At 39.4% G+C, this 26,603-nt stretch overlaps 1 protein-coding gene and 1 pseudogene across 1 annotated transcript in view; one reads left to right on the top strand and one right to left on the bottom strand.

Moving 5' to 3' along the window:
- Nucleotides 1–26,603, top strand: part of PDE3A (phosphodiesterase 3A) — a 326,334-nt gene that overhangs the window by 66,085 nt on the left and 233,646 nt on the right. The window lies entirely within an intron of this gene.
- Nucleotides 23,284–26,590, bottom strand: LOC136401235 (melanoma inhibitory activity protein 2-like; annotated as a pseudogene).

Here is a 26,603-nt window from a genome sequence, read left to right as displayed (position 1 = left end):
AGACTACCCGGGTAGCCTCCATTCTCATATTTCTTAATTGGGAGGGTAGAGCCAGAGAGGCTATTTAGAATTAATTTTTTTTGGAGGACATTTGCCATTTTGTAGTAACTCCTAGATGTATGGTAAGAGTCATAACCAGACAGGTGCAGTGGATATGCTTGAAATCAAAAGAAGACAATCCCGGTCCTCAGAAAGAGTGTAGCCTAGTGGTAGAAACTGTTAAAGTAAACACATATAACAGTATATGACATTTACAGAAGGGGGTACAGGGTGCTGTGAAGAACTTCTCATAGACTTTTTTCATGAAATGCAGATCAAGCCAAGATCTTAAAGAAAATTACAAACTATATTCCTATAACATCATGAATAGTAGGGCTGCATTCCAGTGGCTGTCTTTCTCTGTTTGATTGTACGTGGCAACAATTTTCAACCATTTCCATTTCATGGCACATGTAAAATACGTAAGAAAATTCTGTAGCACACCAAAAAATATATATATTTTGCAGACCCGACAAAAAAAAAAACACAACAGGTATAATTTTGATACATTCATACCAGACAGCTATTGTTGTGTTGGCTTCTGTCATTTTTTCATTTGACAACCTACAGGAAAAGAGGTCAGTGCCCCTGAATGAATAGTCAGATATTGCATGTATTAAAAATTCTTATGGCACACCGGTTGAAAATTGCTGCTGTATGGTATTGATATAGTGTGAAATTTATTGCACTGGGTTTATATCTTTCAGATACTAAAGAGTAATTTTTAGTCTGTTGGTAAAGAACAAAGAGTCTTTAGTTTTCTCAAGGTTTAAAGATTTTAAAACAACTTTTACCCACATTGATATGAAAAATAATTCACTTAGAAAGAAAGAAGGGTATCACTTTTAAACAGGGTTTAATATTTATTACCTTGTGTATTGATATAATAAGATTTTAATGCCTGGTTTGATTCCAAAATATTTAGTGAGCATCTCCTACATGCCAGGTGTTTTCTGGGAGCAGGGCCCAGCAGAAAACCAAGCAGAATGGCCTAGAGCTCTTGTGCTCATACTGCTTGGAGCTGCTTTCTGAGAACAGTCCAGACTGGCAGGCGGTGCTTATCTTTTCATACTCTGTCAGAGGGAATCCCAGTTGCCTTCCTTGTTACTGTGGACTTGCCATGAGATTCCTGATTATGGAGCATTTTCACTCAATTCCTAACAGTGATGATTTGTAACTAGCGTTTGTGTTCAGATTGATCACAAATATCTCTCTGCTGTTGAATCATCTTGAGAATCCTAAATCTTCTCATCAGCTATGTGTCATCCAGAGGAATTTAGGCTTCTCTTCTAGATTAAAAAGAAATTCATTTGGAATATAGTATGTTCTGAAGTAGTGAAACCCAAGCAACCCCATATGACATTGATTGTGTGTGTGTGTGTTTGTGTGATGCAACTAAGAGAACAATATTGTAATAAACATTAGAGGAAACTTGTCTGGATGGTTGGAGAAGGTGGGTGATTATGAAAGGAACTATTATAGGGAATAGACCCTAGAATTGGTTGGGGAGGGGGGTGCGTCTTAAAAAATTTGAGTATGATTCCTGGTTCTGACTCTTAATAGTTATGAGATATGGTGAGTGAGTTGCTTAACTTGATTGATTTGTTTTTTCCTTTCCTGAAATAGTAATTATACTTGCTTAGCTCACAGCTACTGTAGGGATCACATGAGAAATGCACAGATTCTCTTATGTTGTAGTGTAGGTACAAAGCTAGAAACAGGCAGATTATAGACTCCAACTGCGGTCTAACCACTCTTGGTACAATTCAATGTTAAATCTGGACAAACAAGTTGGATAAGGGAAACTGGGATTTTTATCCCACCATATATCCATGAGTTTTGTGTGTGTGTGTGTGTGTGTGTGTGTGTGTCTGTGTGTGTCTGTGTTTGTATGTGTGAGTAATCTCTGGCTCTGGGTAAGATAGAGATTTTTAGTACATAAGAATTTTTGTGGTGACCCAAAAGTTAAATTTCATAGGCAAAAGTGGAATAGATCAATGCCTTTCAAAGTAAAGTGCATGGGTCAGCTTTACCTGGGAGCCACTAGAACTGTAACCTCTCAAGCTCCTCACTAGATTACTGACTCAAAATATGCATTTTAGCATATCCCCAGGTGAGTATATAAAAATTTTCTTAAGCACTGGGGCTGATATTTCAGTGTTCATCCTGATCAGTCAAAAGACTTTAGGATGTTGTAGAAACATTGACAACCAGCAGCTGCTGAATGTGGTAGCACCACCTGGAATAATGATGGGATGCAGGGGGGTTATGCTGAAAAATACAAGGCTTTCTAGTCCCAAGAACCATTTTATGGGTGCAAGGTTCATATTCCAGTATCAGTCCCCTGAGCCCACCAGTGTTCAAAAATGGTTTTTTCCCAAGACTTTCATGGTGCTAAAGTCAGACTTTTCATATTGGAATAACAGACCAAAAATGACTGACAGTTATAGTGTCTGGGGTTCATGGAAATACTTAGTCAGAGCAACTAAGAATTTATCAAAAGATGTGTATGAATTCATCTCTAGGATTTCTGTCCTAGTCACCTTTGCTCTCTGAGGACAATGAGAAAGGGCTGCTTTATTTTGCCTGTTATGTTCCATGAGGCACACATTCTGAGGGACTCAGGATATTTTGTCAAAAATATCTTATTCTGGGACGAGAAGATGGCTATGGAGTAGGCGGACATTCCAACTTCCACCTCCTAGAACTAAAGTGGATTACAACTTAATTTTAAGAACAGTCCTCTGGAAAAACCAGCTTTGGGCTAAACCAAGAGGAATCTATAACAAAAATCACCGAAGAAGCCACACAGAGACTGGTAGAAAAAGCAGAAACGTGGAGAGGGCTGCCTAGCTCCTGGGAGCATGCAGTGGCTTTGAGCAACTCGTGACAGGGTGGGTTTCCCAGAGAGGGAGTGTCTTGGGCCCTAGTACGGGAGCCCCAGCCTGCAGCCCCAGAGCCTAGAAGAGGCATATGGACAGTATTTAGCTGCGAAATGAGCCAGCATACTGTTTGCGAGAAAGAGACAGATTTCTCAGACCCAGGATTTGTCTTAGAGGGATCAGCCAGAAAACCTCTTTCACAACCACTCACCTGGGGTTCTGGGGGATGGGGAGAGCTGAAAAGACCAGAGTAACAGGAAGAGAGTATAATCTAGGAGGCATAGGGAGAAACACTTTGAGGGACAGCCATCCTAACCCCTGGGCTGAATCACTCCCCAAATCTAAAGTGAATATTATTCCTGGAACCAGCAATACTAGCAAAGGGAACCAGGTCACCAGCCAAATGGAAGTTCTCCTGATGCAGTCAGAACAAGGAGTAGCTTAGAAGGAGGGAGCCCATCAGGGATGTTGAGTGCTGAGGTCTGAGCTACATCTCCACTCCCACATTGCAAAGTGCTCACCTGAGGACAGGCGGCGGTGGGACACAAGAGTACGGTCCCGTCCACAGAGGCAGAGGCCGGGCCCAGCCATGGCTATAGCCTAGGCGCGGGAATACAGTCCCACCCAAGAGGGTGGAAACGGGGCTGGCCACAGCTGAATTTAGCGGTCCCGCCAGCAGTACTACCTGCTGGGGCAAGGTAGAAGCTGGGGAAGTGGCCGAGGCTTTGTCCCGGTGCGCAAATGCAGTCCTGCTCACGGGCGGAGCAGAGGCCGGGTAGCCAAGGCTTGCAGCCCGGGCATGCAAATGCAGTCCCACCCATGGAGGCAAGGTAGAAACCGCAGCAGCCACAGCGGTGGGTGGGTGCCAGCAACACCCGTGCCCGAATGCCAAATGCAGCAGCAGCGGTGGTTGTGGGCCTGTGGACAGACCACACCTTGGGAACACAGGCCACACCCATTGGACTCCTGTGGTGACACCCTTCTATGGGCTTAAAAAGAAGAAAAATATAAAATAAAATAAAATAATAAAAAGTAAAATAAAAAAAGTCTGGATAGAATTACACCTGAGATTAAGGGGCAAGCCACATTCAATACCTTACCAAACCCCTGATTTATAGTACTGAGCCCAACAAGTAGCCACCAATAAGAGACGGCAGAAAGTGGATCTCAGGGGAATCTGAACATTTAAACAAACATCCAGCCATAGGATCTGGATCGCCTGTTGCTCCCAAAAGGTAGATAAGGGCCAGTTATAAGCGGCAACCCCCACTGGTCTGCAACAGGCTCTGGCCAAGAAGGTCCAGGGCGGACACATGCAGAGGCCAGATATGGAGAGCATTAGTTCAGTACCTAACAACCCCCGTTAAAGTGATTTTAAGGAAGGGCTCCTCACACCTGACCCAGTTAAGATAAAGAAAATGCCAATACAAATAGCAAAAAAGAACAGTGAATAAAGAGCCCACAGCAGTTTACAAACAGCAGCTGATGCCAACCCAAAAAGTTCTAGAAACAACATAACTGGAAACTGGAGGCAGACAATACCAGCCCTAGTCTCAGCTAACTACACAAACAACACATACAAAGAAGGAGTCTATACACAGACAAAATGAGAAGGCAGAGAAATGTGACCCAAATGAATCAACAGGAGAATTCCCCAGAAAAAGATCTCAATGAGATGAAAATAACCAAATTACTGAGTGCAGAGTTTAAAATAAAGATTGTTAGGATGCTAAAAGTTCTTAGAGCAGCAATGGATGGACATAATGTGAGCACCTAAATTAAGATATAGCAAGCATCAAAATGGACATTGAAATCATAAAAATGAATCAGTCAGAAATGACAAATACAATATCAGAAATGAAGAACACACTACAAGGAATTAAAAGCAGGATGAATGAAGCTGAGGATAGAAACAGCAATTTAGAGGACAAGATAAGCAAAACCACAGAAGCAGAACAGCAAAAAAAAAAAAAATAATAATAAATAAAAAGAGGATCAAAAAGCCTGAGGAAACTCTAAGAGAGTTCTGTGACAACATGAAGAGAAACAACATTTGCATCATAGGGGTTCCTGAAGGAAAGAGAATGAACAAGGGATAGAGAACCTGATTGAAGAAATCATAGCTGAAAACTTCTCTAAATTGATGAAGCAAAAATTCACACAAGTTCAAGAAGCACAGAGAGTACCATTAAGGATGAACCCAAAGAGGCCTACACCAAGATAAATCATAATTAAAATATCAAAATTAAGGGATAAAGAAAGAATACTAAAAGCTGCAAGAGAAAAACAGTCAATTACCTACAGAGGAGCCCCCATAAGGATGACATTTGATTTCTCAACAGAAACATTAGAGGCCAGAAGGGAATGGCAGAAATATTCAAAATAATGCAAAACAAGAGCCTGCAACCAAGACTTCTCTATCCAGCAAGGCTATTATTTAAAATTAAAGAAGCAATAAAAAGCTTCCCAGACCAAAGAAAAAAAAAGGCATTCATTACAAACAAACCAATGCTACAAGAAATGTTAAGGGGCTTGTTGTAAACAGAACAAACAGGAAAAGAAAAATCTAGTAAAAGAGGAATGTAGATTTAAAGAATAAAATGGCAATAAACAACTACATATCAATAATAATGTTAAATGTAAATGGATTAAATGCTCCAATTAAAAGATATAGGGTAGCTGAGTGGGTAAGAAAACAAGACCCATACATATGCTGTCTACGAGAGACTCACCTCAAAACAAAAGACACACAGACTGAAAGTGTAGGTATGGGAAAAAAATGTCATGAAAATGGGAATGAAAAAAAAGCTGAGATAGAAATACTTATATCTGACAATATAGACTTGGAAAAAAGGTTATATTAAGGGATAAAGAAGGTCACTACATAATGATAAGGGGAACAGTCCAACAGGAAGATATTACCATTATAAATATAATATAGGAGTACCTAAATTTATAAAGCAGATTTTGATGGACATAAAGGGTGAGATCAATACTATAATAGTAGGGGATTTCAATACCTCACTAATAGCACTGAAGAAATCCTCAAGAAAGAAAATTGACAAAGAAACTTCAGACTCAAAGGCCACACTAGATCAACTGAATTTAAAAGATATCTTTAGAACCTTTCATCCTAAAGCAGCAGAATATACATTCTTTTCAAGTGCTCATGGTACATTCTCTAGGATAGAGCACATGTTAGGACACAAAACAAGTCTTAATAAATATAAGAAGATTGAAATCATATCAAGCATCTTCTCAGATCACAATGGCATGAAACTAGAAATCAACTACAATAGAAAAACTGAAAAACACTCAAACACTTGGAAACTAAAGAGCATGTAATTAAATAACAAATGGGTTAACAATGAAATCAGGGAAGAAATAAAAAATTTTATTGAAACGAAAATGAACACACAACTCAAAATTTATGGGACACAACAAAAGCAGTCCTAAGAGGGAAATTCATAGCATTACAGGCATACCTTAAGAAGCTAGAAAAAGCTCAAATAAACAATTTAACCCTGCATCTAAAAGAACTAGAAAAAGAACAGTAAGTAAAGCCAGAGAAAGTAAAAGGAAGGAAATAATAAAGATCGGGGCAAAAATAAATGACATACAGGCTAAAAAAACAATACAGAGGATCAATGAAACCAAGAGCTGGTTCTTTTAAAAGGTTAACAAGATTTATGAACCTTTAACCAGACTCACTAAGAAAAAAAGAGAGGACTCAAATAAATAAAATTAGAAATGAGAGTGGAGAAGTAACAACTGATACAGCAGAAATACAAAGGATTGTAAAAGGATACTATGAAGAACTGTACGCCAAAAAATTAGACAACCTAGTTGAAATGGAAAAATTCCTTGAAGCATATAATCTTTCAAAAGTCAATCTCGAAGAATCAGAAAACCTAAACAGACCGATTACAACAAATGAGATCAAAACAGTTATCAAAAAACTCCCAACAAACAAAAGCCATGGGCCAGATGGCTTCACAGGCAAATTCTACCAAATATTCAAAGAAGAACTAACTCCTGTCCTTCTCAAGCTATTTCAAAATTTCAAGAGGAGGGAGGACTTCCAAACTCTTTTTATGAGGCGAGCATAATTCTGATTCCAAAACCAGGCAAAGACACCACAAAGAAAGAAAACTATAGGCCAATATCCCTGATGAATTTAGATACTAAAATTCTCAACAAAATATTAGCAAACCAGATCCAGCAATACATGCAAAAAATCATACGTCATAATCAAGTGGGATTTATTCTGGGGAGGCAAGATGGTACAATACTCGCAAATCAATCAATGTGATTCATCACATAAACAAAAAGGAGAAAAATCACATGATTATATCAATAGATGCAGAAAAAGCATTTGATAAAATTCAGCACCCATTTATGATCAAAACTCTCAGCAAAGTGGGAATACAGGGAACATACCTCAACACAATAAAGGCCATCTATGATAGACTCACAGCCAACATCATATTCAATGGGCAAAAATTAAAAGCAATCCTCTTAAGATCAGGAACAAGGCAGGGGTGTCCCCTTTCACCATTCTTATTTAACATAGTTCTGGAATTTCTAGCCACAGCAATCAGACAACAAGAAGAAATAAAAGGCATCCAAATTGGAAAAGAAGAAGTAAAACTATCATTATTTGCAGATGATATGATACTGTACATAGAAAACCCTCAAGTTTCAGTCAAAAAACTACTGGACCTGATAAATGAATTCAGCAAGGTGGCAGGATATAAAATTAATATCAGAAATCGGAGGCATTTTCATACACCAACAATGATCTGCCTAAAAGAGAAATTAATAAAACAATCCCCTTCACTATTGCAATAAAAAATAAAGTACCTAGGAGTATTTTTATTTTTTTTCATTTTTCTTAAGCTGGAAACAGGGAGAGACAGTCAGACAGACTCCCGCATGCGCCCGACCGGGATCCACCCGGCACGCCCACCAGGGGCAACGCTCTGCCCACCAGGGGGCGATGCTCTGCCCATCCTGGGTGTCGCCATATTGCGACCAGAGCCACTCTAGCGCCTGAGGCGGAGGCCACAGAGCCATGCCCAGCACCCGGGCCATCTTTGCTCCAATGGAGCCTTGGCTGCGGGAGGGGAAGAGAGAGACAGAGAGGAAAGCGCGGCGGAGGGGTGGAGAAGCAAATGGGCGCTTCTCCTGTGTGCCCTGGCCGGGAATCGAACCCGGGTCCTCCGCACGCTAGGCCGACGCTCTACCGCTGAGCCAACCGGCCAGGGCCCTAGGAGTACTTTTAACCAAGGAAGTTAAAGACTTGTACTGGTAAATTATAAAACATTGATAGAAAATATCAAAAAGATACAAACAAGTGGAAACATATACTTTGTTGATGAATAGGAAGAACAAACATCATTAAAATGTCTATAATACCCAAAGCAATTTATAAAATCAGTGCAATCCCAATTAAAATACCAATGACATACTTCTAAGATATAGAACAAATATTCCAAAAATTTATATGAAACCAAAAAAGAACACGAATAGCCTCAGCAATCTTGAAAAAGAAGAATAAAGTGGGTAGTATCACACTTCCTGATATCAAGTTATACTACAAAGCCATTGTACTCAGAACAGCTTGGTACTGGCATAAGAACAGGCATATGACTCAATGGAACAGAACAGAGAACCCAGAAATAAACCCACACCCTTATGGACAATTGATATTTGACAAAGCAGGTAAGAGCATACAGTGGAGTAAAGACAATCTCTTTAATAAATGATGTTGAGAAAGTTGGAAAGCTACCTGCAAAAAAATGAAACTAGAACACCAACTTACACCATTAAGAAAAATAAACTCAGAATGGATAAAAGATTTTAATGTAAGTCGTGAAACCATCAGCATCTTAGAAGAAAACATAGGCAGTAAGCTCTCTGACATCTCTCGCAGCAATATATTTGCTGATTTATCTTTACAGGCAAGTGAAATAAAGGACAGAATAGCAAATGGGACTATATTAAACTAAAAAGCTTTTCCATAACTAAAGACAATATGAACAAAATAAAAAGACAAACCACAGAATGGGAGAACCTATTCGACAATACTTCTGATATGGTGTTAATTACCAAAATGTATAAAGAACTTGTAAAACTCAACACCAGGAAGATAATCCAATAAAAAAATGGACAAAAGAAATGCATAGACATTTCTCCAAAGAGGACAGACAGATGGCCAATAGGCAGATGAAAAAATGTTCAACATCACTAATCATAAGAAAAATGCAAGTTAAAACTACAATGAGATACCACCTCACACCAGTCAGAATGGTGCTCATTAACAAAACAACACAGAATAAGTGCTGGCGAGGATGTGGAGAAAAGGGAACCCTCCTGAACTGCTGGCGGGAATGCAGACTGGTGCAGCCACTGTGGAAAACAGTGGAGATTCTTCAAAAAATTAAAAAAATTAAACTGCCATTTGACCCAGCTATCCAACTTTTAGGAGTATATCCTAAGAACACCAGATCACTGATTCAAAAGAAGAAATGCACCCCCATATTTATGGCAGCATTGTTTATAATAGCCAAGATCTGGAAACAGCCCAAGTGTCCGTCTGTGGACGAGTGGATTAAAAAGCAGTGGTACATATATACACAATGGAATTCTATGGAGCCATGTGAAAGAAGGAAATCTTACCTTTTGCAACAACATGGATGGAACTGGAAAATATTATATTAAGTGAAATAAGCCAGGCAGAGAAAGAAAAATATCATATGACCTCACTGATTTGATGAATCCTATAAACAGTGTGAACCAAGGAACGGAATAGAGGCATAGACAGGATCAAGGGACCGGAGAGAAAGTGGACAGAGGGAAAGGGGATGAGAGGAGGGGATCAGAAAAGGGAAAGAGATTGGTGAAATTATATATACATAACACAGCGTTATAGAGAGCAGGCAAGCAAATTCTGGAGGGAAGGGGCAGGGCATTGGGGGCTGGGGGGCAAGTGGGATTTTGAGGGGAACACGGGTGTGGGGGGATATATTCAGTGGGATACTTGAATCTATGTAAACACCATAAATTTAAATCAATAAAAAATACCTTATTCTGCTGTACAGGGGAAGACAGCGTCTACTGAGACCAAGAGTGGCTGAAATTCTCAATAGAGATCATATGCATATTTGAAAACAGGAATCATTTTTTCAGATTTTGTAGCTAATACCCAAACTTTTTCTGTATGATTGCAAATCATCTCTCCAGCCTTAGCCAGGTTTAAGATCAAATAAAGCTGAAGTATCTCTCTCCTTAGAACAGTGCTTTTGTTTGCAGGATAGATGGGATAATTTTAAATCTTTCCTCCTGTGTAATTAAAATAGTTGTGACTTTACTCCTTTTTTCCCCCATTTTACCCCCTCCTGCTTGGGCTTCTGGGTAAAATTTAAGATATTTTGTGAGCTAAATGCTGTGTGATTTTTTTGAGTATTAACTTCACATGTAGACTCTGAAACAAAAATCGAGTGTTGAATGAGGTGAAGTAAGTCAACTTTAATATTAGAGATTAGTAGATGGCTCATGACAAAATTTCAGGCTTTGTTTTCCAATTGTGCAACAACTCAGTGAAATTTTGTCATGCTCAGCATTTGGGAACTAGTGTTGTACTTAATGCACCCTTTATTATTCAAATACTGATTGTATCCCTACTATGTGCTAGTAATATAGATGATAGGCCTAGAGTAGAAAATAGACACTTGTACTCACACCGTGTACATTTTATCCTGTTGACTTTCCTTTTGACCCCATAGCTCAAAAGTTGGAAATGAACTAAATTGAACTTTAGCACTGTGTTGCTCATATTAAAGCTATTTTCACCCAATATTAGATAACCCTTCTTTTATGTAAAGGAAAAAGATTGGTTTTTCCAATGAGACTACCAGTCAAAGCAGATAATTATTTCATTATAATTATTTTTCTAAGCAGACTCATGCAAAAATATTGCTAATATTAAGACTTGACTTTTCCTATAGTGATTCCAGCTAGTAATGAAGACTTTCTTCCTATTCTTGGATGTAGACATTGTTGCTAGAAATAATTAGGTTTATTTTCTCCAGAGCTCATCAAATTACTCTTATTCTTTTTTAAGGAAGCTCCTAACTATCCATAGGTGTTCAGCCTCCTAAATGTCCATTTGATCTTCAACACAATTTAGTGTTTACTATAAGGTTTTTACCACATAGTGAATTCTTCCTTAAAGAAGTCTGCTGTATATAATGTCAAGGCGGAGTTGTCATGACTGCCATGCTGTGTTTTAAGCCAAATGCATTTCTCAGCATTCCAAGGCTATGTGAATACACAGAAATAATTATTTTCAGATGTTGACATTGCACTTAGTGCTTTAGTAATATAAGAAAATATGGCTCAGAAGTCATTTATTTTAGCGATGCAAAATATAGTGCAGAAGAAGAGCATATGCTTTCAGACGTATAATGCCGAATTGGTGGAGTAGTTTAGCTTTGGCCCTATCTTCATAAGATAGAGAGTGCTCTGAGACAGCATGTTTCCTGTCACACAGCCACAGTCCAGAGACCTTGTGCCGTGCTTCCAGTCAAGTAACTGCAGTTAATCACCGAACCAGACCCCTGATTCTTGGATTGTCTTGTCACCGTTTTGTCTTTAAGTGAGCTTCAAAATTTTAAAAAATGAAATCTTCACAGTTTCAGGATACAATTTTTCTATAATATCTATAAAATGACATAAAAACTAGGACTTTAAAAGCCTCATTCATCTCAGGTAATTTTGGAAGAAAGCAGTTGAGAGCCATAAGATTTAATTGTTGAGAGAGATCAAGACAAAGTTGACAGAAATGCTCAAACATTCACATATGACATCCAGTATGAATTTCACCTATTTATATCAACTTATCTTCTAGTCATTAGAAAAAGGAGAAACATGAATGGTTTTATTATACTCATAGTATTGATTCTTCACATTTATGAAAGCAAAAATTTTTATCATTTCTTAATTGTTTTCACACTATCATTGAAAAAAATAAAGAAAAAACTTTATTTTTGATGCATGAATTGCACTTGGAAAAATTCAGATCACTGAGTATTGTTGACTGCTTATCTAGTAAAGAAAAATGTTTTGATATTACAGATTATAAATGCTATGGGCAAAAAGAAGCATCTCTTAAGGTTTTGGTTTTAAGTGCATGTTTTGTCTTCACCTTGTAGTCTTGCAATGCACAAGTCAAAGTTTTTTTGCCAAGTACAAGAAGTTCATTGTATTATTTAACTATCTGCTTTCAATTATAAATTTAAGAAGAAAATGGGACTCTTTACCCCTCACCCTAGAGACAGATTTTCCATGACAAAATAGTTTTAAATCAGGATGTTGCACAAGTCAGTCTGGAAAAAAATAGGGACAGACAGCAAGCATTATCTAATAGAGCTTTTCTTTGTGACATTTATTTTGTTAAAATGAAGTATAGTTTTGTTACCATAGGAAATAAAGTTCTTCACCGAGGGAAAAGAATTTCAGGAACACTCAGGCAGGAGAGGTTTAAGTGACAGTGGCAAGATTTATTAGAGTGAAAAGTTACAGTACATTCTCCAAAAGACAGAGAGCAGGGAGGCTATAGGGCAGCCATGGCCCTCAGGTCCTTGCTAAGCTTCTATATATTTTCTTGAGTTCAGAAAAGAGCAGGCTCACTTTCAAACTCTCCAATCTCTTTCCTGGACTTTCCCGGGCTTGTGTTTGTCCCCTCCCCCATCCAATCTTTTTTTCCCAGATTTTCTCAGGCTTGTGCCCTCCTACTTTTATGGTCTACATTTTTGGCTCCTAACTATGCATGCCTCATAGTTCATCATCATTTGGCTTTTACTGTGCATGCACGTAGTAAAAAGAATTCCCTCACCCTTTCTTCCTCACCCTTTCTTCCTCGCCTTCCCTATCCTGTTGTCCTGTCAGTGGGCTGATTCCTGGAAGTGACCCAAAAGCTGTCTATTTTACCTACTCCATGGTACTTTCTTTTTGTCTGTTTGGTGGAACCATGCCTGTTACTCTCCAGGGTGACTGAAAAGCTGTTTTTTCCCACCTAATCAGGCTTAATCAGATGTCTGGTTCTATTCGCTTCCTTTTTTCTCATTAATAATTAACGGCTTACTCTAACAGTTACATAGTCGTGTGTGTGTGTGTGTGTGTGTGTGTGTGTATAAAGTATGTATATAAAACATATAATATAAGTTATAATTTCCCTACCTATTTGGATATACTTTCAAAGTCAATAATTTTTTTTTGCTTATGTTGTTTCTTTGATTGTTTTTATTTGGGCACTCCATAATAATAAGAAAAATTTAAAAATCATAGTATAGAGTAAGATTCAAAGAAATCTAAGCTTGGACTCAATGAGTATGATAGAAAATATATGGAAGGGACATTTGAAAGAGTTAACATTTGTAGGGAGGCATGAAAAGTTAAAGTGATACATTTTGTGTATGATACTGCCTGGCTTTTATATTTTAGGATTTAGTTTTTAAGTTTTACCAAAAGATTTAAATTCCAGAGTAATTTATGATGGAAAAGGAATTGGTAGGACAGCTCCATTATACTACAGGTTGTTCTGGACTGGTTCTAAACTGTTCATGTTGTGGAGATTAAAAGACCAAGTTTTTTTTGTTTTGTTTTGTTTTGGTTTTTTTTTTTGAAGTGAGAAGTTGCACTCAGAGTGCTCACTAGAGGGCGATGCTCTTCCTATTTGGGGCATTGCTCCACAGCAACCAAAGCCATTCTAGCACCTGAGGTGGAGCCCATGGAGCCATTATCAGCACCCGGGCCAACTTTGCTCCAGTACAGCCTTGGCTCAGGAGAGGAAGAGAGAGATAGAGAATGGAGAGAGGGAAGGGTGGAGAAGCAGATAGTCACTTCTCCCGTGTGCCCTGGCCATGATTCGAACCTGGGACTTCCACATACCGGGCTGATGCTCTACCACTGACCCAGCTAGCCAGGGCCAAGGTCAAAGTCTTTTTTAGAAAAGTTACAGTCAGGGTAGTAAGCTAGAACTGTTCCTAAGTACCTTTGAATTTTATTTGATTACTGAACCAAAGAGATCTGTAGCCTGAAAAAATGATCAGACTACTGGAATGGATGCTTTTCAAGTGCAAATCTATTTCTTAGTAAGTCCCCTCACTTACATAACACTTCTTGTGTTCATGCTTCCTTACAACAGCTGAGACAAAGGGTATCAAGGAACATTAGGTTTATTTGCTGATGAGATCTGGGGGAAAAACAAACTGTTTTCAATGGCCATTTGTTTATAAGAATACCTATCTGCCTGGTGACATCTTTATGGCTATGGGAGTAAAGAATGCTATTTGGCCAGCTGTGAAAGGTTATTTTTTTTTCCTTTTCTGCTCCTATATATATGAGTTAGGTGGGTTTTATCACAGATTGTGAATTTTCCTTTAAGATTTTTCATTAACATGTCATGCAATTTGAGAATAGTCATTTAACCTATCAAATCTTTGATTATAGATGAAAGAGAAAATGACTAGTTTTGTGAAATAGTTTTCCTGAGTTTTATAAATAAAAATATTATACTAATGCATTTAATCAGTTTTAATGTTAGAATTAGATTTAATTTTTTGTTTTATTTTTGTGGCAGAGAGAGGATTAGCTAGGGACAGTCAGGAAGGGAGAGAGATGAGAAGCATCAAATCCGAGTTGCAGCAACTTAGTTATTCATTGACTGTTTTCTCATATGTGCCTTGACTGCAGGTGGGCAGGGGGGCGGGGAGGCTACAGCAGAGAGAGTTACCTCATTTTTTTTTTTCATTTTTCCGAAGCTGGAAATGGGGAGGCCGTCAGACAGACTCCCGCATATGCCCTACCGGGATCCACCCGGCATGCCCACCAGGGGGCGATGCTCTGCCCATCTGGGACATTGCTCTGCCCATCTGGGGCGTTGCTCTGCCCATCTGGGGCGTTGCTCTGCCCATCTGGGGCATTGCTCTGTTGCGACCAGAGCCACTCTAGCGCCTGAGGCAGAGGCCACAGAGCCATCCTCAGTACTCGGGCCATCTTTGCTCCAATGGAGCCTCGGTTGCGGGAGGGGAAGAGAGAGACAGAGAGGAAGGAGAGGGAGGGGTGGAGAAGCAGATGGCCAACCGGCCAGGGCCGAGAGTTACCTCTTGCTCAAGTCAGCAGCCTTGGGCTCAAGCCAGTGACCTTTGAACTCAAGCCAGCAACCATGGAGTCATGTCTATGATCCCACGCTGAAGCCAGCAAGCCTGCGCTTAAGCTGCTGAGCCTGCACTCAAGCTGATTGAGCCTGCACTCAAGTAGGTGACCTCCGGGTTTCAAACCTGGGTCCTCTGTGTCCCAGTCCGACACTCTGTCCACTCTGCTACCACCTGGTTAGGCTAGATCTAATTTCTTAGTCTATAATGAAGATCAATATGTTCAAGACATTATAATAAAGTACTGTTAGAAATATAAATGGCTAAATAAGAAATACTGGCTAAAGAAAATATTGTACAGTTGAGAAAAATGAGCTTTATCTTTCATCCAGCAGATAGTTTATAACTAATGGCTGTGAAGTAGTTAAAAAATATGTTATAGTGCAAAATTGGAAGAGACTTTTCCAGGGGAGTGGGGAGCATTCAGAGAAGTCTTTGTGATATATATGGTATTTGACCTGGATCCCAAACAGTGAGTGGAATTTGAACAGATGGAGGCTGGGGAAAGACATAGTCAAAGGCAACATCATTAGTTGAGGAAGAATGAAAAAATATAGTATTGGAAGATAATGGCTTACTTATGGGTTGTAGAATGCACTAGATTTAGTTAACCTTTACTAAGAGCCAGGCACTTTGCTAAAATAATGTATTTTCACATTTATTATCATATTCAACCTTTATAATAGGCTCAAGAACTAGAATTTATGGATAAAGAAACCAGGATATTAATGCAGCTAGTATGCAGCAGAAGTTGAACTTGTAGCTAGTGACTGGGGCCTTGACCACAAGTCTCTATTTCCTAATGTTGGAGGACCTTTGGTATCACAGAGAATGATGGACATTTCATTCTGTAAATTATGGTCATTTATGGGATATTTTTGAGCAGGATGAGTTATGTGTTCCTCCTAGTTACTCTTTTTGCCTCATCTCATGCTCCTATTCCCAACCACTTCTTTCTTCAAACTACAGAGAGAAACCTTTCCGGTTTACAGATCTGATTGTATAGTGCAATTGCTTACAACCTTGCATGCTCTCGGGTCTACAGCATATTTACTCCTCCTTCCCATGGCATACAAGGCCCTGCCAATCTCCATAACTTCATTTGGAACTGTTTTCCATCCTGTTAAAGCTCCTTTGTGTACTCATTACTTTTCTTAGGTGAGTGTGTCTACCTTGAGGACCCTTTCTCACCACTGGGTCTCCCTATTCCCTTCCACTGCTCTCATTTATTGTTCATTATTAAACCACTTATTGATCATTTAGTTCTGTCAATATAAGAAACATCCAAACCTGTAGAGAATTTTTATAAGAGTTTATTTGAGCCAAAACTGACTACAGTTGCTCAGAAGCAAGATCTCAAATGCTTTGGAGAATAACAGCTTTGAGTTTCTATTATACATTTGAAATTAAGGAGGGAACGTAAGGAAGATTGCATAGAAGTGGGAGAAAGCAAGGTGGAGAATGGATTACATACAGGGTAGTTAGATTATGTGCTCTTTTGAGGGTGGTTATGCCACAACTTGCTTAAAAACCTTTCACTAAAGAAGTTATAGGCCTGAGGAGTGACTACCTACCATGACCTGCTCAGTTAGAAATTCATGATTTATTACAGCACCCCTTTATACCCATAGTTCATATAAAATTTGAAAATTTATTTCCAGATATGTAATTCTGCATCAAAATGAAATTTAACTGTTGACACTACATATTCCATATTAAAATGGCTTTAAAAATTACTTAATGGCCTGACCTGTTGTGGCACAATGGATAAGGCCTTGACCTGGAATGCTGAAGTCACTGGTTTAAAACGCTGGGCTTGCCTGGTCAAGGCACAGACAAGAAGCAACTACTAGTTGATGCTTCCTGCTCCTCCCCCACGCATCCCCCTCTCAAATCAATCAATAAATTTTTTTAAAAATTATTTAATAGAGGTTGTTTTTCTTCAAACTTTCACTGTGTGCCTTATAATAACCGGGTGTATGTAGTAGTCAAGATTGTCTAAGTTAGGTTACAATAACAACAATCACACAAAAATATTAACAGCTTATAATAAAAAGAACTTCCCTGTCATTTCCACTTGGCTTAGCAGGAAGAGTGTGCTCACAGTTACTCTGAAGAAAACTCCACCTGATGTCCCCAGTCACCTGAGCAAGGGGAGAGAGGACATGGTCAATCATACACTGGCTCTGAGCACTTCTGCCTGGTGGTGAGGCATGACACTTATGTGAATACGTTTCACTGACCTCACATGGCCTCAAAAATGTCCAGGAGCCAGGAAAGTGCAATCCTACCATGTGGAGGAAAGTGGAGGACAAATGGAAATATTTAGTCAACAACACTGCTGGCTGTTAAATGTTAGAAATTGTAGGTCAAATTCTTTTCAAATTCATGTTCATTAGCAGTTTGTAAAAATGTAGTCAAATCTAGTAGTTTGGAAATTAAAACGAATAAACCTTAAAATGTGATTATGTGTCTTTTGAAATCAGCATGACAGTTTAAAACAGTGAATTTGAAGCATATGCTTAAACTTAACTCTAATACATGTAAGTGCTTAGTGGCTGGGGCACAAAAATGTATTAAAACCGTCTAGGTCATTGATAGTGTCATAGAAAAAGGCAGTGTCACAGCAAATTGATTGTCATCCTTGGGTTATATATCATGCTTGAAGCATCGTCTTTTTCAGGGAGGGAGGCCATGATTGTTATTCATAATTCCTCAGTCAAAGACAATGAGCAGAGTTTGAATGAGTCAAAAACTCACATTGAATACTACTCTGCAGGTGTATCAAATTTTATATAAAAACATCTTTTTTTGAATATTTACACTTCTTGGGTCTGTTTTCGGTTGACAGCTTTTATCAACACTAATTGCTCGGGTTATTTATTTCCTTATATAAAAATAAGATGTAGAAATTTATTTGGGGACATTTAAGATAAATCTAGCATTGGAGAGAACTCTTATTCTGTCCTATTATGAATATTTCTAAACTATATCATTGTGGTCCACCCCTAACTGGGATATAGGAGCTTGACTGTCTCCAAGAACATGAGGGTGGGAGGAGAAAGTAAGATTAGTTCTACTAGAATTATTTGCTGATATAAGCTTCTTAGGAAATATGTTATTATTTCCTGGAATTAATAGTGGTTTTCAGTGTGATCAAGTATACAAACATAAAGTAAGGAAAATTTAAAGCACTGTTTGATCCAAAAAAATTTGACCAGTATTTGATTTTTCCTGTGTTTTGTTTGTAATGCACAACAAGCATCCCTTCTTCCAACTCTTCTTTTGTGAAAGTTACATCTGAGTAGATCTCTTAGCTTTCCAGTGTCTCACAATAGTGCTGAAAATGATCAAGAAATGCATTAGCATAAGTTAAATATTAAACTTAGAAATAATAAATAACCTATTCCATGAAAAAAAAAAAGGTCTTTTTAAAAGAGAGAAATAGGTATTAATGGTTGGTCTGCTTTATTCATTTAGTAAATTTTCTTACTGAACATCATTCTTTTGCCTCTCTAAAATTTGTCCAAATGTTCAGAACTCCCCCTAAATGCTTTTTTATTTCCATAACCTATCAAAAGAAAACTGATTTGTATGTGCCAGCGTCGTGTATGTTTAAAGGCAGGGTCATTCAGTTGGCCTCTTTGTGGCAGTGTGAGAGAAGGGAGAGGAGGGAGAACCTTGCAGTATTGGTTTATGTAGCACAAAAAGTAAAAGGACAACAGCTTTAAAAGTATGGAACCCATGAAAATAAAGTTCCTATTCTCAGTCGCATGGTACATGTAGGGGAGGTTTCAAAGTTGACACATCTCACAACCCCCTACTTTTCTATTGTATAATCAACCAGCGGTATTTAGCAAGTACTTATTCATTTAAGGTACCTGTGGCAGAGTTCTCATCTTTGTCCTGCTTTCCCTGTCTCCCCTTGCCCAGAAGGTCCCAACTTCTCCATCATGAATATCAGTTGTCCATGAGCATTAAATGTATCTTTTCCTTAATAGGCCTTCACACTGCCCACTTTTTCTTTCTGGCACAGAGTACACATGAACAAGTAATTATATATCATACACTTACAAGCTCTTGCTACAAAACAAAAACCAATAAAACCAATTGATAGTATTGGTTTTTATCAACTTGTTTACAGTCTGAGGAGTCTAGTCAATTAGATAAGTTTCATATTCTATTGCAGTTTATTCACTTTGTGAATCAGTCACTAGTTTCCTACATATTGCAGCAAGTTTAAGAATACAATTGGGCCCTGGTCAGTTAGCTCCGCTGTAGAGCGTTGGCCTGGTGTATGGAAGTTCTGAGTTTGATTCCCGCCAGGGCACACAGGAGAAGCACCCATCTGCTTCTCCACCCCTTCCCTTCTCCTTTCTCTCTGTCTCTTTCTTCCCCTCCCGCAACCAGGGCTCCATTGGAGCAAAGTTGGTCTAGGCACTGAGGATGACTCCATGGCCTCTGCCTCGGGCACTAGAATGGCTCTAGCTGAAAGAGCAATGCCCCAGATGGGCAGAGCATCGCCCCCTGGTGGGCTTACTGAGTGGATCCCGGTCAGGCACATGCGGGAGTCTGACTGTCTCCCTGCTTCTAACTTCAGAAAAATACAAAAAAAATAATAAATAATTTTAAAAAATGAATACAATTGACTTGACAACAAATCATGGACATATATAATCTCAAAAATTACCCTGTGAGTGTTCAAAATTAAAGAAATAATATATTAATTCTCTTTGATCTGAACTATTCAAGACACAGCCTCAACCACCTTATAGGTCTTATAGGTCAGGCTGTGGAAGAAGTGAATGTGAGTGCTCCATGAATTAAAATCAAAAGTAATTTTAGCAAAGGTAGAAAAGGAGTGAAGCATGCCTTAAACATAAAGAGAAGCCTCAGACATAAAGAGAAGACGTGGATAGTAGTAGACACAGGGAGTGTTTCTATTACAAACCTTGGGTATGTTCAGAGTAAATCAGTTTGTATTCTGTGAAGGAATTCAGGACCAGATTTGAGCCCCTGAGGATCAATAAATTTCACACTAGGAAACACCTAATCTTGAGCCTTAGAAAACACCTCATAGTCTTGCCAGTTGTCAGCAAACCCATCACCACTGCTAGTAAAATAACTCCGAAAGCAAATCAAGCTGGCAGACATTACACACATACATGGGTCAGTTTCACGGCAACGTTTTCATTGGGCCCTACACTATACTGTTTATATTAGAGACAATTACTAAAGCCTGGCATTAAATTCTCCAATAATGCAGGAATAAGTGTTAACAGCTGTACCTGGATACATTCTCCTGCTTTGTCCTGGAAATAGTTCACCATTTAAGAGAAGCTGACTACATACCTTGGGGAAAAATTTTTTTTCTACCATATTGTGCAAATCCATATAAATCTTCTCATCTCCACTCTTTTTTGAGTAACTCACACATGTATCTTTAAGGCTTTTCCAAGTACTTTGTTAAGCCTGAGAAACTTTCCCCCCCAAATTTACAGCATGTCCAAATGGCTGCAGATTATGGCCACATGTGAGTATGCATGCATACGTGGAATGAAGCCAGTCTTGAAAATCTGGTTGGCAGTGTCTCTAACCCAGTCTCAGAATGTTTCACACAGTAGTGGAAAACACACAGAAAAAACTCAAAATTCTCTAAAAGCTAACAATTGCAGAAAAACCAAAGAAAATGGGAACATGGCCTCACATTTTACCCCTCACTAATGGCAAGAAGTGCTTCCCTTGCTGTATTTATTGTTTCTTCCAGATGATCTTTGCATATCCCCTCCATGGAGTATGGAGTCATTGCCCTGCACTCCTTCTTTCCTTCCTGGAGGTATAAATAGACTGATGACGTGCAGTGCTCTCTGCAGTCCGTGCATCATTCATACCGCACATCTCCTTTCTAGGTCACAAAGCTTTCAAAAAACTCAGCAGCAGTGAGAGCATATGAGAAGATGAGCACATGACCTCTTCTCTCACCTCAAAGCAGTCAGTGCCTTTGACAGCACCCAGACAGCAGTGCATGGAAACATGACATTTGGATGGTTCGAGAATATCAGAGGGGAAAAGAGCCATTCTTACCCAATAGCTTCAGAATAGCATTGTCTGGGCATTTTTCTCTCCACCCTTTCTCTCCCACATGCCCAAAATGAAGCCTTTCCCATCCAAAGGATAATGAAGCATTTGTATTTTGTGAGAATTAGAAGGATACATTTGTATTTTATGAGCATTTGAAGGAGAAGTATGCCTCTTTTGAGAATTTGAATTTGTATTTTGTGAGAATTTGAAGAGGCTGCCTCTCCTACAACTATATCTGCCTTCTCCCTTTGTCCAATCAGATAAGTTCAAATCATGAGAAAATGTAATGTCCCTGTTTCTTCTTTCCTCTCCAGTACAATAAAAACAGCCCTGCTTCCTGGCAGTCATTTATTATTAAGGGCATACCGAGGAATAATGTGTAGGGTAGAGTGTTTTGAGACCAGGCTAGGGAGAGACATTCTCTGCTCTCCTCCAGCCCCCTCACTTTGGTCGTGAACAGTGATCTAGAACGCAACTCTTCCCGAGAGGTTTAATTGCCAGAGCTGATCTAACATTTGGGTATGGCAGGGCACGAGGTTGGTGAGTGGCAGTCCCAGAGTCCTTGTAGTCATTCAGTTTGTGTCCTGGACTCCAAATTATGCAACCTTTTTCTCTTCTTGATCTATCAGAACTCTGAGTCAATATTTATTGCATGCCTACTAGGTGCCGGGCTATATTAAGCATTTAGAATACCAGTTAACAATTGATAAATCTTCTGTTCACTTGAAATTTCATTCCAATAGATAATATGTCAGCGAAATCAGTGCTGTGAATAAAAATCAAGCAGGCTCAGTGGAGTTGATAGATGGGTGGTGAGCGTAGGCACCATTTAATGTAGCAGGTGAACTGATACGGGAACTTCTGTTGTGTTCAAGGGAGCAAGCCGTGGGCATATCTGGGGGAATTCACTGCAGGAAGAGAAAATGGCAAATGGAAATATATCTCAGAGGTGAGGGCAGAGCAGAGAAACAACGGTGAGAGCAGTGTGACAAAGGGTCATCGAGGACGCAAGGGGACACATTACAGAGACTCTTGGAGGCCATGTTGAGAGGCCTTTGGACTTTCTTCTGATCACAGACATGATCTTTAAGAAGAATGATGTAGAATACAGACTGTAGATGGGCCAGGGCTGGCATGTGCTTGTGGGTGGAGCACAGAACACATTCCTAGCAGCTGTGGCTGATGCAATGCTGTGAGAATAATCCAGCTCCCAGAAGCCTCCTGGGCATACCCAGGAAGGAAGCTCGCCCACTATAAGGAAGTGACTTAGCGCCAGCCAGACAGCTCCCTGATCTTTTCAGCCATTGGCTGTGAAGGACACACTGTAACATCCTTTTGGCTCAACCCATGTATATAAGCTAGTTTACTTCCTGAATAAAGTGGATCTGCGTCACTGAACCTGGTCCCCGGAGTCGGGTCTTTGTGTCTCCGTCGTCCTCACTCCCGGCAGGACTTGTCCACATGTGCTCATATTTTAATGAAACATCAAGTGTCTTTTATGTCAGGGAGAGACGCATGTCAACATTTGAGCTGAGCAGGTCTTGCTTTGGGGTAAGAATTGTAGCATAGCAATAAACTGGTGCTAAAGACACACTGTCTTTACTTGGGTGTGTAGGAACTCTACCATATGACGTTGAGAACAAGTTCGGGAGAAAACAGTTTTAACTCCAGCTGAATCAGTGTAAAGGATGAGCAGGAGAAAAGCTCAGACACCTGCAGAAAAGTCTTTCACTTTTTTACAAAACTTGCTGTGTATATCAAGTATTTATCTTTTAATCCTTTCAAATATGTCAGCAAAAGTTGTAGTATTTGGAAGTATGCCTTGACAACTTGAAAAAGGCTGTAGATATTTAAGGAATTTAAGAACGTGGTTTAAACTTCCAGTCTAGGAAAGTTTAAGACCTGTGTATTAACAGATCTTTTGTGGTATCTAATTCATCTCTACTTTTCACATTTTTCTGGAGGAAAAGACCAGTGACTTTTTTGAATGTCAGCAGATCTCAAAGCAAAGGGAGAAAGAAGTAGCTGATTTTATTATTATTAATGCCAAAAAAGTCTTTAAATCAATTAAAGAGTTCTTGCCTTTGTGGAGGAGGAGCTGGATCAGGACAAGTTTGACATGATGGAGGAATTACCATCCCACAACCCTGTTCTTGCAGAGGTAAGAGGGACTGACTGTCAGAAGGTTTCCTGTGAGGATCAGTCAGTTTGGTTCTCCTCTTCTGTTAGTAATCGTATGGTCCAGGGGATTCCCTGGGCCTCTTGGGCCTCTTCTTCCTCCTTGTGGAAACAAGGTGAGAATCTGAGTGGACCCTTAAAACAAAGTTGGAGGGGAGAGAAAAGCTCTCACTTCAGATAAAGTTCGACCCCGTGGTGAAAGACCATATAGGGAATGCTCTCTGCCAAATCTTGTATTTGGAACATCAACTGCCTAAGAATCTTTGTTCTAAAATTTCAAATTTAAACTTCGTCTCAGTTGATTTTTGTCTATTGTAAGAATTTTTTCCCTTTAAATCATTGAGGTTTCTTTCAGCAGTCTGAGCTGCCAACCAATTATCATATGCTTTTTTCTCATGGGAAATAATCTGCCCTTGATAAGAATGAATGGTTCTCAGTCCCAAAGGGAAGGAGGGGGGGGCAATAGGCGACAGGGGGTGAGGGTGAGGGAGTTATATTTAGTGGGACACTTGAATTCATATTAACACAATAAATTATAATTAATTAAAAATATTTAGTGTTCCCTGGAAAAAAAGAATGAATGGTTCTCTCCAATTCTTCAAGCTCTTTGTCTCACTTTCGACATAGGTCTCTACATCTTCAGCTGCCTGGCTGATCTCTTCTTGTGCTTTAGAACATTTCTCTTCTTTCTCTAACCTGGCAATTTTCAACCTTTTTGTCTCATGGCACACAAACTAATTACTAAGTTCTGCAGCACACCCAAAAATATATTTTTTGCCAATCTGACAAAATTAAAAAAGGTATAAATTTTTATTGATTTACCAAAAAATATATAAATAGTAATTGCCTACCCTTTTTACTCCAAAGTGACTTTTTAAAAAATGAGGTACCTATACTTGTTTATAAGGATTACTGGCACCAAAAATTAAGCAATCAGGTGCAACCTTTATTATGTGTTGTGACCAAAAGTTTGCAACTCTTTTATGTGAGTTCTATATTAATGGGTCCAGACAGGGCATTTACACCAAATATTGTTGTGTTGGCTATTGTTATTTTTTTATTTTTTTATTTGACAACCCAAGGGAAAAGAAGTCAGGTCAGTGCTCCTGACTGAATAGTAAGTAAGGTTACATGTTTAAAAAAATTATTGCAGCACATCGGTTGTAAATTGCTGCTCTGACTGGTAATTTTCTGCTACTATTAATTTCCTCTAAAGCAGGGGTCTCAAACTCGCGGCCCACGGGCCGCATGCGGCCCGCCAAACAATTTTGTACTGATTTTTTTTTGTTTTCAACTGCAGTGAGAAAAGTGTTGCATAACAGTTGCCTTTTGTAGACCTAGTGCGGCCCGCTGAACGGCTGTGATCTTGCTCTGCGGCCCACATGCTAAGTTGAGTTTGAGACCCCTGCTCTTAAGTGTCATTTCATTTTCTTTATGCAGTTCAGTCATTTCTTTCAGTTTCTGCTGAACCTCTTGATTCTCATTTTCAAATGTTCATTTCTGACTACAAGGAGGCTTGTGCAGCCTGGAGATTTTGAATATACTCTGTATGCTCTTTTGTTTTCTCTACTTCAGGTAATTGAGTATATATTTGGTTTCTTTCTTCTAGGGTTTTTAAAGAAGCCTTTAACTTAGCAGCGTGCATCAACTTCTTTAAAGCTCCTTTTGGTTGATTATTATTTTCTTAATTATTTTTTATTTCCAGTTCCAAGTTATCACCCATTGTCTCCTCCAAGCACAGCAGCCCAATGTTGCATCTTTAGCAAGTGTTCAATAAGAGATTCGATCTGATTTTCTTTATCATATATAACTTGTTTTGCTTATACTTTGAAGTCTTCAAATGTTATTTTCTATGTATTGAGTTCACTCACTTGTTCTTTCCATTCTTCAACTTCTTTTAAAAGTTGTTTCTGGATTTCCTGAAGCTGTGAGTTTTCACTCAAAGCATCTTTTCTAGCTATCTTAAGTTGGTTTTCATTTATTTAAAATATTTTGAAGGTTGTTTTGACCTCAGCTAGTTGTGATTTGCGTGGTTTTGTTGCATCTTCTAAGGACTGTGTCCTTTTTCAAATAGCCATCATCAATTCACTTGTTCAGAATGTAAAGCTTTCCCTTCTTTTAAGTCTTTCTCTTGAAAGAATATTTCATTATCACATTCAGATTTTTCAGCTTTTCACAAATTGCCTCCAAACTTTGAGCTTTGGTTGTCTTCTTCTCAGAACTGGACTTTAATGACTGTAAGCCTTCATACTCCTTGAATATGAGGCTAAATTTTTCAAGTAGTTTACATCTCTCTTTGATTAATGTAGAAACTTCTATAGAAAACTTTTTTCTCTCTTTCCACATAAAGCTGGCTTCTCATTGATTAAAAACTTCTCCACAAAAACAAGAAAACAGCAAAAAGTTCAACAATAGCTGCACATATCAGCAATTGTCATGGAAAACCAGAGGGATTAGGGATTTTTATTTACTTTTTTTTTTAGATTTTATTTATTCATTTTTATTAGAGAGAGAGAGGGGGGAGAGAGAGAGAGAGAGAGAACAGGGGGAGGAGCAGAAAGCATCAACTACCATATGTGCCTTGACCAGGCAAGCCCAGGGTTTTGAACCGGCGACCTCAGCATTCCAGGTTGACGCTTTATCCACTGCGCCACCACAGGTCAGGCCTGGATTAGGGATTTTTCTTATTATCTCCAGGGAGTGCTGCCACAACCCTGCAGTAGCTTTTCCAGGACCAGACCCAAGTACACCCGAGGGGCCATCCTGGGCTAGTCCATGGTGCCAAGGCTGCCTTGGGTACAGTAGCCTCAGCCAACCCGACTGAGCTGACAGGAAGCGGCAGAGAACATGCAGCATTCGTCCAGAGCCCAAACCACACCAGGCAACAGGACCAGACAGCTGTGAAGACAGCTGTGGCAGCCGGTGGGCGGGGGAGGGTGCTGGAGGAACATCGCTGATAGGATAGGCCTTAAGTGACCACGCTGCCCACTTGGGGAGCTTTGGCCCCTGTGTTACTCCTTACCTCCGGATGATATGAAGGTCCAAGCCTGTCCTGCGACAGTCTGCAGTGCACCTTCTCTCGCTGCCCCACCTTGTGGTTTCATTTAGGCAAAGCCTGTTAGCTTTTGTATGGGCCCTAAGGCAGTGGTCCCCAACCCCCGGGCCGCGGACCAGTACCGGTCCATGGGCCATTTGGTACCGGTCC

The sequence above is a fragment of the Saccopteryx leptura genome, chromosome 1, assembly GCF_036850995.1.
Source record: "Saccopteryx leptura isolate mSacLep1 chromosome 1, mSacLep1_pri_phased_curated, whole genome shotgun sequence".
Lineage (NCBI taxonomy): Eukaryota > Metazoa > Chordata > Mammalia > Chiroptera > Emballonuridae > Saccopteryx > Saccopteryx leptura.
The sequence above is the reverse complement of the archived record's forward strand: the minus strand, read 5'-3'. Positions and strand labels throughout refer to the sequence as shown.